The 14,013-nt window shown below is 48.3% G+C and overlaps 1 long non-coding RNA gene across 1 annotated transcript; it reads left to right on the top strand.

Annotated features, from left to right (window-relative positions):
- The first annotated feature begins 900 nt into the window (after positions 1 to 900).
- Positions 901 to 7,738, top strand: LOC132246435 (uncharacterized). Its single transcript, XR_009457726.1, has 2 exons — positions 901 to 1,545; positions 5,837 to 7,738. It is a non-coding gene; the product is annotated as an uncharacterized LOC132246435 (long non-coding RNA).
- Positions 7,739 to 14,013: the final 6,275 nt, after the last annotated feature.

The raw sequence follows: 14,013 nt of genomic DNA, 5'->3' as shown, positions 1-14,013 counted from the left end.
ACAGCCTGGGCACTGGGGCAGCTCATTTTAGGGCCCCCCCACCGCAAGGGTGTCCCTGACCCAGCCCAGCCCACCCACTGCAGCTCTCATCTTGGCTTCTCTGCACTGCAGGCATCCCCCCAGGGTGGGCTACACCAGTGGCAGCACCTGGGCCATGGCTGCTGCCTCTGTTATGCTCTGCAGCCTGCACCATGCAGCTCTCCTGGTCCCTGCCCTGGCCCCACAGCCAGCGAGTGCCAAGCTGGGAACCACAGCCCTGTCCCCACCCTCCCAGTGGATTTCAGAATGTAGATGGCACAACACTGATCATGACCACTGAGTTGTTTTTTTTTAATTATATGAACTTTTTTTTTTTTTAAATATATAATTAAGAAGTTAAAGGGCCCCACCTAGGCTGATTTTCCCCGGGTCCTGCACTCCCCTAGGGTCGGCCTTGATGGCAGGGCAGGGCCAAGAGGGGTGGGGAAGCTCGGTGCTGTTGTTGGGAACCCTGATTTGCCATTGTGAGGCACCCCTTGCTTGCCTGGCACCAGCAGGGCCAGGGGGCTGTTGGTCAGGAGTGAAAGGGTACTGGCAAGGGCAGGGCACAAGCATTTCAGGGTTGCTCAGTGCCACAAAGCAGTGGGAAGGGGGGTTAGGTGGAGGGGGACAGCTGCAACTGGACCCATGCCTTGGTGAGGAAAGGGGGCAGAGGGAGTTCTGATTTTCCATAATAAGAAAAAAAAAATACCCAAATCCCATAGGCTTTATCCAGATCATGCCTTGGGTGGCAGACCTCTGTTGGGCCTCTCCCATGACCCTTACCTGGGTAGTGGCCAGCCAAGTTCCTGACCTGGGCCAAGCTTGCCCTAGCCCCTCCCAGGGCAGCTTTACATAAGTGATGGGTACCCCGATCTTTCACTATGCATTTTCTACTTCGGGAACAGCTTTGTATGTTTTGAAAAGTATTTTATCTAACCAAGGGCATAGAGTAGGTTGTTTAGGCTGGGGGAGATCGCTTGTTGCTTAGTTGCTTAATTGCTGGCCTTGCTAGAAGGAAAGCTGTATCAACAAAATCCGGAGCTGGAAGGGGGGTTACTTGGGGGGGAGCTGGAAGGGGGGTTACTTGCTGGGCTTGCTATACATTTCATCACATCAGCAAGTTTAACCTGTTACGTAGCTATATAAGGCAGACGCCCACTGAGGTGTGGGTGCTTGCTTTGCGAACGATTGCCAAGCACCACTTTCTGAGCAGAAATAAAGATTAAGTTGGATCCTTCACCCCTGTGTGTTTATTGGCACAAGCGCACTGGGCACGAACTCACTGTCCTTTGGGGACAACAATTTCTGGCGACCCAGATGGGACCCTAGCTGACTGCCTTGCCCGGTCCACCTCTTCAGCTCCGGCAACAACTGTAGACGGCGTGAGGGCCAGGCGCCACCGACCTTATTCATTGGAGGTCTGACCGTCTCCTGGTTGCCTGACGGAGTCGGGGAGGGGCACAACGGCGCAACGCTTGAAGGACCAACTTAATCAGGTGGGGTGAGGGAGGTTTCAATGGACTGGTGAGTACTTCTTTCCATATTTTGGGCAGGTTGGGAAAGAGACGGCTTTGAAAGTTCCGACCGTATAGATGCCCTAGGTGAGTGAGATCGGGTGGCAGCCCCGTGAACTCCCTTTAATCAGTTTGGTTCTGAGACTGAGCGGCGGTCGTCATCCGGTAGTTGGATAATGGGAAGTAACCAGTCTAAGATTCCACCCTGCAGCCCCTTAGGATGCATTTTGAAAAATTGGCCAAAGTTTGGAAGTGATCCTATGACAAAACAACAGATGACTCGGTATTGCAATACATGTTGGCCACAGTACCAACTTGCGGATGGTGCAGCCTGGCCAGAGAATGGGTCTTTGGATTATAACACAATCTTGCAGTTACAGTTGTTTTGTAGGCGCCAAGGGAAGTGGGATGAGATGCTTTATGTAGAGGCATATATGACTTTGTATAGGGATGAGGTTACACAGAAGTTGTGTGGGATATTTAGGGGAAGTGGGGTAATGGCTTTACGGGGGGTCACCACAGTATGTCCAAAGGAGCCAGAGGAGGAAGATGTGCAGTTGCTAATTGCTCCCATGGCTCCCCCGTCTCATCCTGTGAGCCATGCGTCACCACAGGGGACTTCCACTGCACCTGTAACGGCTTGTCAGGGATTCCCAGCTGGCTTGTCCAGTCCGTCGTCCCTCACCTCCCCTGACAGCCTTGGGTTGCCGTCCCCAGGTCCGGCGGATGCGGATGGTAGCAATCTGGTGGTAGAGGGGACTGTAGAAGATGGGGCGTTTAGCCCTGTGGCGAGTCGCTTACGATCAGGGGCCCAACCAGTAGTTCAGGCCCCTTTACGACAAGCGGTGGGTCCTGAGGGTGAACCAGTTTTTGTCCATGTGCCATTCAGCACAGCAGACTTGATAAATTGAAAACAGTCTGTGGGCCAATATCACCAGAATCCGGAGGCAATGGCACGGTTGTTCTCTACTATTTTCCTCACCCACCAACCAAACTGGATAGATATTCAGGCCTTACTGGCCATTCTTCTGACTCCAGAAGAAAAAAGGTTGGTCTTAGAGAAAGCACGCACGATAGCACAGCAGCGTCACCCAGCCGGTGAGGTAGATGAACTTTGCCCTAAGGAAAATCAAGACTGGGATCCCAACACCCGAGGGGGCCGAAAGGAGTTAGAGCTGTATCAGGAGTTTGTGCTGGCTGCTCTCCGGGAGGCTATCCCCAAGCAGAAAAATTTGTCTAAATTGTACGAAGTGCAGCAGGGTCCGGAGGAGGATCCATCCAGTTTTTATAAGAGGTTATGTGAGGCAGCCAGACAGTGGACGGATTTAGATCCGGAGCTGCCAGAAAATGCCAAGATGTTTAATACACTGTTTATAGGACAGTCAGCCCCAGATATTAGAAGAAAACTACAGAAGACTGAAGGAGCAGCTGGAATGAGCATCAGCCAAATGATTGAGATTGCTTATAAAGTATACTCCAACAGAGATCAGGTTAAGGAGAAAAGGGAAGATAAGAGAATAAAGGCACAGGCATCGTTACAAGCATAGTTGTTGGCAGTGGCAATTGTAGATCAGAGGAGTCTAGGACAAGGCAGGGGAAGTAGAGGGCATAGAGGAGGTGTGGGCTATGCTCTGGGAGGCTACGGCCAGGGTCCCAGGCTGGGACCTAATCAGTGCGCTATTTGCAAGCAGGAAGGGCATTGGAAAAATGAGTGCCCCAAGAGGGAGAAGAAGAGACGAGAGGAGGAAGAAAGATTGTTGATGTTGGATGGTTCTGACCAGGAGTGACGGGGACCGGGGGCTAACACTGAAGTAATCTCTGTCTCCCCCAACAAGCCCCTGGTTAAAATGCAAGTAGGGGGAGAACTTATTGACTTTCTAGTAGATAGTGGAGCCACGCATTCAGTTGTAACCAATTTTAAAGGACCCTTATCAAAAACCAAGATCCCCATAATCGGAGCCACCGGCCAGCGGACGTATCGTCCTTTTGTGCCACCCATGGAATGCAAATTGGGAGGAAAGAAAGTGTCTCATCAGTTCCTGTATATGCCTGAGTGCCCCATACCTTTGTTTGGGGGGGATTTGCTGTGCAAATTGCAGGCCCAATTGACCTTTTCAGAGGGGAAAATTACTATGAAGATACCAACTGAGGAAGCCTGGAAAGCTCAGGTGTGTCTCCTATTGCAGGAGGGGGAGGAAGGGAGAATTCCCCCAGAAGTAGAAGACGCTGTAGTACCATGGGTATGGGCAGGAGAGAAGCCAGGAAGAGCCAAACTGGCCACCCCTGTAAGCATTGATTTAAAGCCGGGAATTACCCCGCCCAGGGTGCCACAGTATCGATTGAAAATAGAAGCTTGGAAAGGCCTGGAACCATTGATAAAGAGATTCCTTAAATATGGTTTACTTCAGGAGTGTCAATCATCTTTCAATTCCCCCATTTTGCCTGTAAAGAAACCCCACAGTAATGAGTATCGTTTCGTGCAGGACCTCAGAGCTGTGAACAAGGTCACGGTGACCCTTCATCCGGTGGTGAAGGACCCTTATACTTTGCTGACTACTTTGTCTGCAGAGAAACAGTGGTTTACAGTCCTGGACCTGAAAGATGCTTTCTTTTGCATCCCACTTGAAAGAGACAGCCAAGAGATTTTTGCATTCGAGTGGGAAGACCTGAATACTAGAAGAAAAACCCAATTGTGCTGGACAGTTTTGCCTCAGGGTTTTAAGAACAGTCCCACTATTTTCAGCACTGCCTTAAGTACCAACCTTCAGAAGTGGGATAAAGGGACATCAGGAACCCTGTTACAGTATGTGGATGATTTGTAAATTGCAGCAAAAACGAAGGATTACAGCATGATTGCATTGAAACTATTAAGAGTGTGTATGCTAGCCGGCCGGATCTTAAAGATGCCCCACTACCTAATGCAGACCTTGAATTCTACACAGATGGAAGCAGCTTCATGGACAATGGAACCCGAAAGGCAGGATACGCCGTGGTTACATCATGGGATACCGTGGAAGCAAACGCCTTGCCTCCAAATACCTCTGCACAGAGAGCTGAGCTTATTGCGCTGACCCGAGCTCTCCATTTGGCAAAAGGAAAGAGAGCCACTATATACACGGATTCGAAGTACGCCTTTGGAGTCTTACACGCCCACGGAGCTATATGGAAAGAGAGAGGACTCTTAACGGTGAGTAAAAGCCCAGTAAAGCATGGAACAGAGATCCTGAAATTACTTGAAGCCGTGATGGAACCACTGGAGGTAGCTGTGGTGCACTGTAAGGCCCATCAAAAGAGAGATGCTGACGTTATTAAAGGAAATCGACGAGCAGATGCTGCAGCAAAAAAGGCAGCTAGAGGACAAGTTCAAGAGACTCAGATGTTGGCATTGATGCCTCAGGTAATGTTACCTGAGGAACCTCCCAAATATACTGAAAAAGAGAACCAACTCGCAGAGAAATTGGGAAGCAAGGAACAACAAGATGGATGGTGGGTTTTGCCTGAGGGACAAGTCCTGATGCCAAATCTGATTCTTAGCAAAGTGCTCCAAGAGTACCACCAGAGCACCCATATGGGAGCTGATGCCATGATCCAAGGTCTCCAAAGAATTGTAGTGGGACCTAAGATGAGAAAAACAGCAGAACAGATAGTGCGTAGATGCCCTGTCTGTTGTGCCAACAATCCTAAGATTTCCCCCAAACCTCCGCCAGAAGCAGGAAGGCAAGGACTATTAGCAGGTGAATGTTGGCAGATAGATTTCTCTGAAGTTCCCAGAAAGGGACACTACAAATACCTGTTAGTGCTCGTGGACACTCTGACTGGATGGACTGAGGCCTTCCCATGCCGAACCAACCAAGCAAAAGAAGTGGTCCCGGTGATGCTAAAAGAAATGATTCCACGATTCGGAATCCCAGAGGGATTAGCCTCGGATCGAGGGCCACACTTTGTGTCGGAGGTGACCCAGGCAGTTTCCCGGGCTCTGGGGATACAATGGGACCTTCACACAGCATGGAGACCACAGTCAAGTGGACAGGTGGAACGAATGAATCAGACTCTAAAAAGACAGCTGACTAAACTTTGCCAGGAGACTCAGTGAAATGGCCCAAAGCTCTGCCTCTTGCCTTGCTTAGAGTGTACATAGCCCCTAGAGCTAAATTGGGAGTTAGTCCATTTGAATTAATGTATGGCAAGCCATATCCTAAGAATCCAGTGGTGGCGCATGGGAATCAAATACATGTAAAAGGGGAAGGTTGGGTAAAACATTATTTGTATTCTTTGTCTGCTGTATTGTCTTCTCTCCACAGGTATGTCCAGGAACGACTTCCACTCCCTCTAGATACACCAGTCCACAAGTTCCAGATCGGAGACAAGGTACTGGTCCGGACGTGGAAAGACGAGCCGCTTCAGCCCAGGTGGAAGGGACCGTATCCTATGATTCTTACTACTCACGCTGCAGTGAAGGTTCAGGGGGTAAAACCGTGGATACACTACACTTGGGTGAAGGCCGCACCAGAAGTACCACCTGCAGGAGAAGTTGCTGAAAGTATCGCACCGGAAGCCGACACAAACGGACACCGTTGGACAGCAGAGCCAGTAAAAGGACTTAAATTTCTGTTTAAACGTCAACCATGTGAAAAATAGTTCTTTGCGTAGGTATAATGTTTCTAGAGTCTAAGGGGCTGGTGCATCAAAAGTTCGATAAGAGTCAAAATGTGTGGGTTCGTTTGGCAAAGGACGTATTAAATGTCACTCATTTTTGTTTGGCAGGTGAAATATCGGTTAATGATATTTTCACGTCATGCCTTATAGGGGTGCCCACTCCAATGGAAGCACTCCGGAATCAGACTTGGTTCACATCTGGGGGAATAGGAGGTCCAATCAATTACACTAACAACTCCATGTGGGGAACCATTACCACAGAAAAAACGAAAATTTTCAATTGCTCAGACATGACTAACGTATCTTACAACTACGTTTATGTTATATTACCCCGGGGGTGGTTCCTCCTTTGTGGGAAGACTGCCTATTCATATATCCCAGCCAATGCCACAGGAGGCCCTTGTGCTCTAGGCCAGTTGACTGTCTAGCTACCAGGTATGCCTAAGACCTCTAGTAAGCATCACCGGAGAGGTTCAAAGGTGCTAGATAAATCCTGTGATAGTGACATAAACCTCCTGAGTGAGGCCGAGGTAGTGTCCTTAGCAGTTTTCCTAGTAAGGGTGCCAGGCCTAGTAGTGGATGCTGAGAGGCAGCTTGGTAAGGTGGCCTGTGCCCTGGCAAAGGGCCTAAATACAACTTCACAGGTCCTAGCTGCCCTCAATATTGAAATAAAAGAACTAAGAGGAGCTACTCTGCAAAATAGAGCAGCCATAGATTACCTGTTGCTGAGGCATAACCACGGATGTGAAGAGTTCGAGGAAATGTGTTGTTTGAATTCGACAGATAACTCCGAGTTAATAGAGTCAAAAGTGCAGAAGTTAAAAAAGGTTCTGTCCCACATTAAGCAAGGGGAAGGGTTCGACTTCTCATAGCTTACTTCTTGGCTCCCTAATTTTTCATGGCTTAAGAAAATTTTCCTATTAATTGTGGCAAGTATGTGTATTTTCTTGATGATCTGTTGTGGGATACAGTGTGCGCCAATGTGTTGTGAGATACTCAAGAAATCAATTTCTTCCCCAGTTTACCGCGTGATGTTTGTAAAATCATCAGTTACAAACCCGATCCAAAACAATCGGGAGGAAGCAAAAAGATTTCTGGAGATGAGAAAGATAGTCGAGAACTATGGGCCTTTTCCATAAGGGCCATAGTCTCGAAGTGGGGATTTGATGGGTACCCCTGAACTTTCACTATGCATTTTCTACTTCGGGAACAGCTTTGTATGTTTTGAAAAGTATTTTATCTAACCAAGGGCATAGAGTAGGTTGTTTAGGCTGGGGGAGATCGCTTGTTGCTTAGTTGCTTAATTGCTGGCCTTGCTAGAAGGAAAGCTGTATCAACAAAGTCCGGAGCTGGAAGGGGGGTTACTTGGGGGGGAGCTGGAAGGGGGGTTACTTGCTGGGCTTGCTATACATTTCATCACATCAGCAAGTTTAACCTGTTACATAGCTATATAAGGCAGACGCCCACTGAGGTGTGGGTGCTTGCTTTGCGAACGATTGCCAAGCACCACTTTCTGAGCAGAAATAAAGATTAAGTTGGATCCTTCACCCCTGTGTGTTTATTGGCACAAGCGCACCGGGCACGAACTCACTGTCCTTTGGGGACAACATAAGCATACATAAACACATGCTGGGCCCACGGCCCCACACCCTGGACTCCAAGCCCTCTATTCTCCCTTTCCAGGGCTCCACACTTATCTCAACTCTCTCTTCAGGGGGTTGGCCCATGTGTTGCCCTACTCAGTACACCCTCTCTGGGCTTCCCTTCAGGCTGACCCTCAGCCCTACTCAACCCTCTTCCAGGCCCTCACTACCACCCCTTCTCTGGGGTTACACATCTACCCCCTCCTTCAGGGTTCCAGCGTTTCCCTCCCTTGTGGAGGCTCAGGTGGCCCCACCTGGATCTTACATTCTCTTTGGGCTCAGGTGGCCATATCCATGCCCGGCCCCTTGTTCCCACAGTGTTGTGGGTGTTAGGGGTTAAGGCACCCCAACCCACCTTTCACCAGGATGGTAACTGGCCTGGCATTTGCTGGGGACTCCTGCGCCATCAGGAGCCCCACCAGGCCATCCATCCCTAGCAGGGTGCAGTTTTAGGTCATGCCCAGGACCAAGAGCCTCCTAGCCATCCCCATAAGCTCTTGCTCTTACCTCCTGATTGTTCCTGCTGCAGTTCAGCTAAGTAATGTTGCTACTTTCACTGCCAGTAGCAAACTGCTATATTTATATAGGCAGCCAGTGTTTTGAAATGGCTGCTGCAATCAAGCATCTGCTGGCTGCTTGACTCAGCCCTTAAAGTGGCAGGCACTGCAAGTGCTCTGCCCCAAGGTGAATATATATCGAATGTTGAAAGTAAATGTCCGTATCTTGGCTCCATTGTTACTAACAACCTGTTCCTTGAGGTTGAACCGAATACCCATATTGGCAAAACATCATGAGCACTTTGAGCAAACAAGTGTGAAACAACAACAAACTGACTGTTAACTGACCATTAAGATGAAGGTCAAAGTATATCATACTTGTGTCATCAACACCCTTTTGTATGGTAGAGAATCATGGACCATATACTCTACTCAAGGCCCCCTGAGGCATGTGCCCTTTGGAGGCCCAATGACTCAATACCAAGGCAGAATGGTGGTGGCGGAGGAAGGAGAAGGAGACCAACCCAGGGCTGTGAATCCCACTCCCCCATGCAACAACATGCCCCATTGCCGAAGAATGTGCGCATCCAGAATCGGGCTCCTCAGTCACCTGAGGACCCATCAAGTCTGATGGACGTCATCCTTGATTCTGAGGGACCGCTGCCACTGACTCTACTTAAGAAAAGCACCTCAGCAGCTTCCATTTATGTTGCTTTCACTGCATTCTAGAAATTTCCTGGTGGGATGAAGTTGTCCATGCTGAGGTCTTGGAATATGCAAACATTTTAAGCACCCATTCTCTTAGTCAGCAGCAACTTCGATGTTATGGTTACATGCAGAGAATGGATGACGGCCCTATACCTAAGGACTTCCTGTATGTGGAACTCTTTATACAAAGAAAACCATGTGGCTGTCCTTATCTCCATATCAAAGATGCATGCAAGAATGATATGAGGGCACTCACTGAACATTGAGCCAGAAAACTGTAAGAAGATTGCTGAGGATTGAAGCACTTGGAAGCAATCTATTAAACATGAAACGAAGGCTTTTGAGGAAAAAGCCCAACATACAGAGGAAAGAAGAAACCTCTGGAATAACCCCACACCACATTCAGTATTGTTTGAAACTTCAAATCTGGGAAGTGTGGAAGGGACTGTCACTCAGCAACTGGGCTCTATAGCCATAATCGCAGATGTTCATTGAGCCGATGCCTCACTCAGTGCAATTCTATTGTCTTCAAGATAGACAGATACCTCCTCATCCTCCTCCTAGTACTACTACTTCTAATTTTGACTACGCTGACTGTGACACTTCCATCAATTCTGTCATGATTTTCTTCAAAGGCAGTCATCAGAATAGCCCATATTGCTTGGGTAAAGCTCAGCTTCCTTCCGGGCTCAGCTTGTAATCATGGTGAGTTCCCTCCCCACTCTTGCCTTCTAGCCACATAGGGCAGAACTTATAGGATTGATTCTGGTTCATTAATTCCCTTTTTTGTAGCCTGGTTGGATTTTCACAACACGTAGAATCATCTTTCCCCACATTTATCATGGGTTAAGGAATGTAATGAGCTACTATGAATAGCAAGCATTCTCCAAGCCAAGGCTCACTCCTGTTTGCAAAGAGGCTCTAAAAGGAGCTGATTAAATGCTCAGTTGTATTGATAACCCTTCACACATGTACCACCCCTTTGATTTTAGCTTCAGAATCTTCTTGTTAGCCTAACTCCTTTCAATGAGCCTTCTCTTTCCCATGTCCTTGTTGTGACCAGAACTCGCAGATTCACTCTAATCTGATAGGGTTGTGCTGTGAGTGCTTCTGCTATGGCCTTGAACTTGACTACTAGGCTGTCAACCCTGTGCCTTAGCACCTGTGCCACCCCAGCCCCTCTCAGTGAAACACTATGTTAGAAAGGCCACACATACTAATCTGTTGCACAGCATGTGAGGTACTGTCCTGGAACATGGTGAACTAAAATTCCAGGATAAGAAGGGGCAACAGAGAAGCCCTGTGTTCAAGCGGCCTACAGGAACAGCAGCATCACAGCTGCTGTTTGGCTGCTTCTCACCTCACATTTCTGGGAGTGGTGGAGAGAAAATGGCTCCATAGTCCTGTTGGCTTTGGTGCCATGCAAGGTACTTTACTGTTTATGACAACCAGTCATTGCATGGAAGCAGTAACTAACAGAGCACTACAAAAACCATGGCCAGAAGCCTCTTGGCTAAATCTTCAGACAAATGGCTTTATGTACCTGGGTTCAGATTATTTCGCATATTTGTTTCCTCAGGAGGAAAATCCTTCCCCTTTCAGTTCCCATAGTCCAGTGGTTAGGGTACTATCCTGGGGCACCGGAAACTGGTTCTAGACCTTCCCTTAGCCGGAGCAGGTTTGAACCTGCATCGCTGACCTCCTAGCACAGTGCTGTCTACCAGGCTGTAGGAATTTTATAAGGGACTCCGTTTTGAATCATTATTACAAGAGCGGTATGCTTGGCCGTGTTGCTGCTTGCAGCTATGTGGTACAGAGTACATTCAGAACCACTGCAAAATTCTCGAGGCACACTGAATTTCCTGGTGTCACTCTCTAAATCATCCCACTACCACAGATTCCTGGAGGTTGTTATGTCTTTCCTTGTAATAAAAAATTCCAACAAATTAAATAAATAACTAGATAAATAAATAAATATGTTTTTTAAAAGAGAGAAAATGGGGAGAGGAGGGTGACCAGCACATAGCCCATTGTGAAGACATGGTTTTCATCACCAGTCCAGCATGGTGCTATAGTCAATCAGGTGTGTTGATCATCAAATCAGTCTCCTGCTCCTTGTTTAACATACTGTTTCAAAGGAAAGGTCTGGTTCTCTCCTGTTGTGGTCTTTCTGTTGATGATTGCCTTTCTGATGGCAATCCTGGTGGCCTTGCTCTGACTTTGACCTCTGGCCAACTACTGGTTGAGGCCTGATCAGAGTCATTTGAGCACTGGTCTCTTCTACCTCTGCATACTGGTTCCCTGACACTGCTGCTCCACAACTGTTTATGGTTTCTTCTCAAACACCAAATCTCAGTGGTAACCACTTTATAGGACCTTGGCCCAATGACAGCTTGGACAGTACCCTTTTGCCATAATTTTGTGTGCTGGCTAGATGGTTGAATCCAGACACCATCTCTTATGTGGAGGGGTCTCAGGTTTCTAGCTCCTCTATTGTAATATATTGCTTGTCTGTCTTGCTGTTCTATTAACAGCCTCCATGTCATGTTTGTCTTCCCTCCAGTTGCAGCAGACTGTCCCTTACGGGAAGTAGTCTCCTGGTTCTTTACCCCATCAGTGTCTGAGTTGGGCTACTATCAAGTCCCTGAAAGGGGGCATTGCAATTCATAGATTCATAGATGTTAGGGTCGGAAGGGACCTCAATAGATCATCGAGTCCGACCCCCTGCATAGGCAGGAAAGAGTGCTGGGTTTAGATGACCCCAGCTAGATGCTTATCTAACCTCCTCTTGAAGACCCCCAGGGTAGGGGAGAGCACCACCTCCCTTGGGAGCCCGTTCCAGACCTTGGCCACTCTAACTGTGAAGAAGTTCTTCCTAATGTCCAGTCTAAATCTGCTCTCTGCTAGCTTATGGCCATTATTTCTTGTAACCCCCGGGAGCGCCTTGGTGAATAAAACCTCACCAATTCCCTTCTGTGCCCCCGTGATGAACTTATAGGCAGCCACAAGGTCGCCTCTCAACCTTCTCTTGCAGAGGCTGAAAAGTTCCAGGTTCTCTAGTCTCTCCTCGTAGGGCTTGGTCTGCAGGCCCTTAACCATACGAGTGGCCCTTCTCTGGACCCTCTCCAGGTTATCCGCATCCCTCTTGAAGTGTGGCACCCAGAATTGCACGCAGTACTCCAACTGCGGTCTGACCAGCGCCCGATAGAGGGGAAGTATCACCTCCTTGGTCCAATGGTCCAACACCTCCTTGACCCAATGGTTCAACAAAGCCAGATAATGATCGTATCCAGTTCTTTTTGCCCTTTCCATGAGCCTTTTAGTTGTCTTGATGCTTTGTGGCACTGAGTACTTCTGTTTACAGTCATGTGGTGAACAGTTGCCTCAGATTTATTGCAAATTTTTCCAACCATGCTGAATTTTCTGATGTCATGCTCAAAATCATCCCCACTACAAATTGTGTTACAACCTGCAGGAACCTGTAGGTTGTTACACAGGTAGGGCATTATCTATGGTTTCATTAGGGGCAGGTCATGTCAGACCAACTTGATTGCCTTTTACGATCAGGTCACAAAAGCATTGGATGCAGGTGTCACCATGGATGTAGTCTTTCTGGATTTCAGCAAGACCTTTGACACTGTCGACCACCCCATCCTCATTAAAAAACTAGGTGACTGTGGCATTGATGCCTACACAGTCAGATGGATTACAAATTGGCTGAAGGGTTGTACTCAGAGGGTGGTGGTGAATGGGTCATATTTGACCTGGGGGGAAGTGGGTAGCGGAGTCCCCCAGGGCTCAGTCCTTGGACCCACATTGTTCAATTTCTTTATCAGAGATTTGGACGACAGGGTGAAAAGCATCCTGTTTAAATTTGCTGATGATACCAAAATTTGGGGTGAGGTGGGCACGCTAGTAGGGAGGGAAAGACTGCAGCAAGACCTGGATAGGTTGCAGGGGTGGGCTAACAAAAACAAGATGCGTTTCAATACGGACAAGTGCAGGGTGCTGCACTTGGGCAGTAGTAACCAGAAGCACACTTATAAGATGGGAAACTCCCTTCTTGAGAGCACAGAGGCAGAAAGGGACCTTGGAGTCATTATTGACTGCAAGATGAACATGGTCCGACAATGCAAGGTCACGGTCGGCAGACCTAACCGGACCTTATTGTGCATCCACAGGTGCATCTCAAGTAGGGCCAAGGAGGTGATCCTCCCCCTCTACGCGACACTGGTCAGGCCACAGCTGGAGTATTGTTTCCAGTTCTAGGCACCCCACTTCAAGAGGGATGTGGACAACATTGAGAGGGTCCAGAGGAGGGCCACCCGCATGATCCGGGGACAGCAGGGCAGACCCTACAATGAGAGACTACGGGACCTGAACCTGTTCAGCCTTCACAAGAGAAGGCTGAGGGGGGACCTGGTGACTGTCTATAAACTCACTAGGGGGGACCAGAAGGGTTTGGGGGAGACCTTGTTTCCCCTAGCACCCCCCCGGGATAACAAGGAATAACGGCCACAAGTTGTTGGAGAGTAGGTTTAGATTAGACATCTGCAAGAACTACTTCACAGTCAAGGCAGCTAGGATCTGGAACCAACTTCCAAGGGAAGTGGTGCTGGCTCCTGCCCTGGGGGTCTTTAAGAAGCAGCTTGATGCCTACCTGGCTGGGGTCACTTGAGCCCAGTTTTCCTCCTGCCCAGGCAGGGGATCGGACTTGAAGATCTACAAGGTCCCTTCCGACCCTACTACTATGAGTCTATGATTCTATGCTCTACTCCAGCACTCCTCTTGAAGAGAAGCCACCACCCTTTGCAGTCAAAGAATAATATAGAGAAGTAGGACTGGAAGAGACCTCCAGAAGTCATCTAGTCTTGAAGGAGGATCATTTCTATCCAAACCATCCCATACAAACCATAATATAAACTCTATATATGCATGCATATATACCACTCTAGGCATTTTATGACTAGTTAA

This window comes from Alligator mississippiensis, chromosome 16 (assembly GCF_030867095.1).
Source record: "Alligator mississippiensis isolate rAllMis1 chromosome 16, rAllMis1, whole genome shotgun sequence".
NCBI classification, from domain to species: Eukaryota; Metazoa; Chordata; order Crocodylia; family Alligatoridae; genus Alligator; species Alligator mississippiensis.
The sequence above is the reverse complement of the archived record's forward strand: the minus strand, read 5'-3'. Positions and strand labels throughout refer to the sequence as shown.